Below are 6,213 nucleotides of genomic sequence, written 5' to 3' on the forward strand. Positions count from 1 at the left end.
AAATGGAGGAAATGGACGAAGTGGTTGAAGTGGATGAAGTGGAAGAAGTGGACGAAGTGGTTGGAGTGGAGGAAGTGGACAAAGTGGACGACAGGGACAAAGTGAACGAAGTGGAGGAAGTCGAGGAAGTTGACCAAGTAGACGAAGTGGACGAAGGGGACGAAGTGGAGCAAGTGAAAGATGTGGAGGAAGTGGAGGAAGTGGAAGAGGTTGAAGAAGTGGACGAAGTGGGAAGTGGAGGAAATGGAGGAAGTGGACGAAGTGGTCGAAGTGGACGAAGTGGAAGAAGCTAACGAAGTAGACGTAGAGGACGAATTGGACGAAATGGAGGAAGTGGACGAAGTGGATGAAGCGGACGAAGTGGGCGAAGTGGAGGAAGTTGACAAAGTGGACGAAGGTGACGAAGTGGAGCAAGTGAAGGAAGTGGAGGAAGTGGACGCAGTGGATGATGTGGTCGAAGTGGAAGCAGTGGTGGAAGTTGAAGTGGACGAAGTTGATGAAGTGCACGAAGTGGACGAAGTGGAGGAAGTAAACGAAATGGAGGAAGTGGAGGAATTGGAGGAAGTGGAGGAAGTGGAGGAAGTTGAGGAAGTTGACGATGTGGAGGAAGTTGACGATGTGGAGGAAGTTGACGACGTGGAGTAAGTGGAGATAGTGGAGGAAGTGGAAGAAGTGGAGGAAGTTGACGAAGTGGACGAAGTGGACGAAGTGGACAAGGGGGACGAAGTGCAGGAAGTGGAGGAAGTGGACGAATTTGAAGAAGTGGAAGAAGTGCACGAAGTGGAGGAATTGGAGGAGGTGGAGGAAATGGAGGAAGTGGACGAGGACGAAGTTGACGAAGTGGACGAAGTGGAAGAAGTGGACGAACCGGACGAAGGGGTCGAAATGGACGAAGTGGACGAAGTTGATTAAGTGGAGGAAGGGGACGAAGTTGACGAAGGGGACGAAGTGGAGGAAGTGGAGGAAGTGGAGGAAGTGGACGAAGTGGTCAAAGTAGACGAAGTGGAGGAAGTGGAAGAATTTGAGCAAATGGAAGAAGTGGAGCAAGTGGAGGAAGATGAGGAGGTTGAGGAAGTGGAGGAAGTGGAGGATGTAGACGAAGTGGAGGAAGTTGACGAAGTGGACGAAGTGGAGGAAGTGGAGGAAGTGGAGGAAGTTGACGAAGGGGACGAACTGGAGCAAGTAAAGGAAGTGGTGGAAGTGGAGGAAGTGGAGGCAGTTTAAGAACTGGACGCAGTTCACGAAGTTGACAAAGTGGACGAAGTTTACGAAGTTGACGAAGTGGACGAAGATGACGAAATGGAGGAAGTGGAGGAAGTTAAGGAAGTGGAGGAAATGGAAGAAGTGGACGAAGTGGACGAAGTGAAGGAAGTTGACGAAATGGACGAAGTGGAAGAAGTGGTAGAAATGGACGAAGTGGAAGAAGTGGACGAAGTTGACGAAGTGGACGAAGGGACGAAGTGGAGCAAGGGAAGGTAGTGGAGGAAGTGGCGGAAGTGGACGAAGTAGAGGAAGTTGACGAAGTGGACGAAGCGGAGGAAGTGGAGAAGGTGACGGAAGTGGAGGAAGTGGAGGAAGTCGAGGAAGTTGAAGAAGTGGAAGAAGTGGAGGAAGTGGAGGAAGTTGACGAAGTGGACGAAGTGGACGAAGTGGACGAAGTGGAAGAATTGCACGAAGTCGAGGAACTGGAGGAAATGGAGGAAGTGGACGAAGTGGTGGAAGTGGACGAAGTGGAGAAGTTGATGAAGTGGACGAAGAGGAGGAAGTGGACGAAATGGACGAAGGGGAAGAAGAGGGTGAAGTTGACGAAGTGGACGAAGTGGACGAAATGGACAAAATGGACGAAGTGAAAAGACTGGACGAAGTTGACGGGGTGGAGGAAGTGGAGGGAGTTGACGAAGTGGAGGAAGTTGACGAAGTGGACGAAGTGGTGGAAGTGGAGGAATTGGACGGAGTGGACGAAGGGGACGAAGTGTAGGAAGTGAAGGAAGTTGAAGAAGTGGACAAAGTGTACGGAGGGGACGAACCGGACAAAGGCGACGAAGTGAACAATGCAGACGAAGTGGACGAAGGGGACGAAGTGAAGGAAGTGGAGGAGTGGATGAGGTGGAGGAAGTGGAGGAAGTGGTCGAAGTGGACTAAGTGGACGAAGAGACGAAGTGGAAGAAGTGGACGAAGTGGAAGAAGTGGAGGAAGTGGATGAAGTTGACGAAGGGGACGAAGTGGAGGTAGTGGACGAAGTGGGGGAAGTAGTGGAAGTGGAGGGAAATGGAGGAAGTAGAGGAAGTGGTCGAAGTGGACGAAGTTGACGAAGTGGGTGAAGTGGACGAAGTGGAGAAAGTGGAGGAGGTGGAGGAAAATAACGAAGTTGACGAAGTGGTCGAAGTGGACGAAGTGGACGAAATGGACGAAGTGGAAGAAGTGGAGGAAGTGGAGGAAGTAGACGAAGTGGACGAAGTGGTGGAAGTGGAGAAAGTAGGCGAAGTGGAGGAAGTGGATGAATTGAAGGAAATGGAGGAAGTGGACGAAGTGGTGGAAGTGGACGAAGTGGAGGAAGTGGACGAAATGGACGAAGTGGAAGAAGTGGACGAAATGGACGAAGTGGAAGAAGTGGACGAAGTTGACAAAGTTGACAAAGTTGACGAAGTGGACGAAGTGGACGAAGTGGACGAAATGGACGAGCTAGAAGAATTGGGCGAAGTGGACGAAGTGGAGGAAGTGGACGAAGTGGAGGAAGTTGACGAAGTGGTCGAAGAGGAGGAGTTTGACAAAGTGGACGAAGTGGACAAAGTGTACGAAGGGGACGACGCAGACGAAGGCGACGAAGTGAACGAAGCGGACGAAGTGGACGAAGGGGACCAAGTGGAGCAAGACAAGGAAGTGGAGGAAGTGGAGGAGGTGGACGAAGTGGACGAAGTGGTCGAAGTGGACGAAGTGGAGGAAGCTAACGAAGTAGACGTAGTGGACGAATTGGATGAAATGGAGGAAGTGGAGGAAGTGGACGAAGTGGAAGAAATGGAGGAAATGGACGAAGTGGTCGAAGTGGATGAAGTGGAAGAAGTGGACGAAGTGGAAGAAGTGGACAAAGTGGTTGGAGTGGAGGAAGTGGACAAAGTGGACGATAGGGACAAAGTGAACGAAGTGGAGGAAGTCGAGGAAGGGGAGGAAGTGGTAGAAGTGGAAGCAGTGGAGGAAGTGGAGGAAGTGGAGGAAGTTGAGGAAGTTGACGAAGTGGACGAAGGGGACGAAGTGGAGGAAGTGGAAGAGGTTGAAGCAGCGGACGAAGTGGACGAAGTGGACGAAGTGGAGGAAATGGAGGAAGTGGACGAAGTGGACGAAGTGGACGATGGGGAAGCTAACGAAGTAGACGTAGTGGACGAATTGGACGGAATGGAGGAAGTGGAGGAAGTGTACGAAGTTGACGAAGTGCAAGAAATGAAGGAAATGGACGAAGTGGTCGAAGTGGAAGATGTGGAAGAAGTGGACGAAGTGATTGGAGTGGAGGAAGTGGACAAAGTGGACGACAGGGACAAAGTGAACGAAGTGGAGGAAGTCGAGGAAGTGGACGAAGTGGTAGAAGTGGAAGAAGTGGAGGAAGTGGAGGAAGTTGACGAAGTGGACGAAGTGGACGAAGGGGACGAAGTGGAGCAAGTGAAGGATGTGGAGGAAGTGGAAGAGGTTGAAGCAGTGGAGGAAGTGGAGGAAGTGGAGGAAATGGAGGAAGTGGACGAAGTGGTCGAAGTGGACGAAGTGGAGGAAGCTAACGAAGTAGACGTAGTGGACGAATTCGATGAAATGGAGGAAGTGGAGGAAGTGGAGGAAGTTGACGAAGTGGAAGAAATGGAGGAAATGGACGAAGTGGTCGAAGTGGATGAAGTGGAAGAAGTGGACGAAGTGGAAGAAGTGGACAAAGTGGTTGGAGTGGAGGAAGTGGACAAAGTGGACGATAGGGACAAAGTGAACGAAGTGGAGGAAGTCGAGGAAGTGGAGGAAGTGGTAGAAGTGGAACAAGTGGAGGAAGTGGAGGAAGTGGAGGAAGTGGAGGAAGTTGATGAAGTGGACGAAGGGGACGAAGTGGAGCAAGTGAAGGATGTGGAGGAAGTGGAGGAAGTGGAAGAGGTTGAAGCAGCGGACGAAGTGGACGAAGTGGACGAAGTGGAGGAAATGGAGGAAGTGGTCGAAGTGGACGATGGGGAAGAAGCTAACGAAGTAGACGTAGTGGACGAATTGGACGGAATGGAGGAAGTGGAGGAAGTGTACGAAGTTGACGAAGTGCAAGAAATGAAGGAAATGGACGAAGTGGTCGAAGTGGAAGAAGTGGACGAAGTGATTGGAGTGGAGGAAGTCGACAAAGTGGACGACAGGGACAAAGTGAACGAAGTGGAGGAAGTCGAGGAAGTGGACGAAGTGGTAGAAGTGGAAGAAGTGGAGGAAGTGGAGGAAGTGGAGGAAGTTGACGAAGTGGACGAAGTGGACGAAGTGGACGAAGGGGACGAAGTGGAGCAAGTGAAGGATGTGGAGGAAGTGGAAGAGGTTGAAGAAGTGGTCGAAGTGGAAGAAGTGGAGGAAGTGGAGGAAATGGAGGAAGTGGACGAAGTGGTCGAAGTGGACGAAGTGGAAGAAGCTAACGAAGTAGACATAGTGGACGAATTGGACGAAATGGAGGAAGTGGAGGAAGTGAAGGAAGTGTACGAAGTGGACGAAGTAGAAGAAATGGAGGAAATGGACGAAGTGGTTGAAGTGGATGAAGTGGAAGAAGTGGACGAAGTGGAAGAAGTGGACGAAGTGCTTGGAGTGGAGGAAGTGGACAAAGTGGACGACAGGGACAAAGTGAACGAAGTGGAGGAAGTGGAGGAAGTTGACGAAGTGGACGAAGGGGACGAAGTGGAGCAAGTGAAAGATGTGGAGGAAGTGGAGGAAGTGAAGAGGTTGAAGAAGTGGACGAAGTGGAGGAAGTGGAGGAATGGAGGAAGTGACGAAGTGGTCGAAGTGGACGAAGTGGAAGAAGTAACGAAGTGGACGTAGAGGACGAATTGGACGAAATGGAGGAAGTGGACGAAGTGGATGAAGCGGACGAAGTGGGCGAAGTGGAGGAAGTTGACAAAGTGGACGAAGGTGACGAAGTGGAGCAAGTGAAGGAAGTGGAGGAAGTGGACGCAGTGGATGATGTGGTCCAAGTGGAAGCAGTGGTGGAAGTTGACGAAATGGAGGAAGTAAACGAAATGGAGGAAGTGGAGGAATTGGAGGAAGTGGAGGAAGTGGAGGAAGTTGAGGAAGTTGACGATGTGGAGGAAGTTGACGACGTGGAGTAAGTGGAGATAGTGGAGGAAGTGGAGGAAGTGGAGGAAGTTGACGAAGTGGACGAAGTGGACAAGGGGGACGAAGTGCAGGAAGTGGAGGAAGTGGACGAATTTGAAGAAGTGGAAGAAGTGCACGAAGTGGAGGAATTGGAGGAGGTGGAGGAAATGGAGGAAGTGGACGAGGACGAAGTTGACGAAGTGGACGAAGTGGAAGAAGTGGACGAAGGGGTCGAAATGGACGAAGTGGACGAAGTTGATTAGGTGGAGGAAGGGGACGAAGTTGACGAAGGGGACGAAGTTGACGAAGGGGACGAAGTGGAGGAAGTGGAGGAAGTGGAGGAAGTGGACGAAGTGGTCAAAGTGGACGAAATGGACGAAACGGACGAAGTGGAAGAAGTGGAGCAAGTGGAGCAAGTAGACGAAGTGGAGGAAGTGGAGGAATTTGAGCAAATGGAAGAAGTGGAGGAAGTGGAGGAAGATCAGGAGGTTGAGGAAGTGGAGGAAGTGGAGGATGTAGACGAAGTGGAGGAAGTTGACGAAGTGGACGAAGTGGAGGAAGTGGACGAAGTGGAGGAAGTGGAGGAAGTTGACGAAGGGGACGAACTGGAGCAAGTAAAGGAAGTGGTGGAAGTGGAGGAAGTGGAGGCAGTTTAAGAACTGGACGCAGTTCACGAAGTTGACAAAGTGGACGAAGTTTACGAAGTTTACGAAGTGGACGAAGATGACGAAATGGAGGAAGTGGAGGAAGTTAAGGAAGTGGAGGAAATGGAAGAAGTGGACGAAGTGGACGAAGTGAAGGAAGTTGACGAAATGGACGAAGTGGAAGAAGTGGTAGAAATGGATGAAGTGGAAGAAGTGGACGAAGTTGACGAAGTGGACGAAGGGGACGAAGTGGAGCAAGGGAAGGTAGTGG

Source organism: Vigna umbellata, chromosome 7, assembly GCF_029865625.1.
Source record: "Vigna umbellata cultivar VRB3 chromosome 7, Vumbellata_1.0, whole genome shotgun sequence".
NCBI lineage: Eukaryota > Viridiplantae > Streptophyta > Magnoliopsida > Fabales > Fabaceae > Vigna > Vigna umbellata.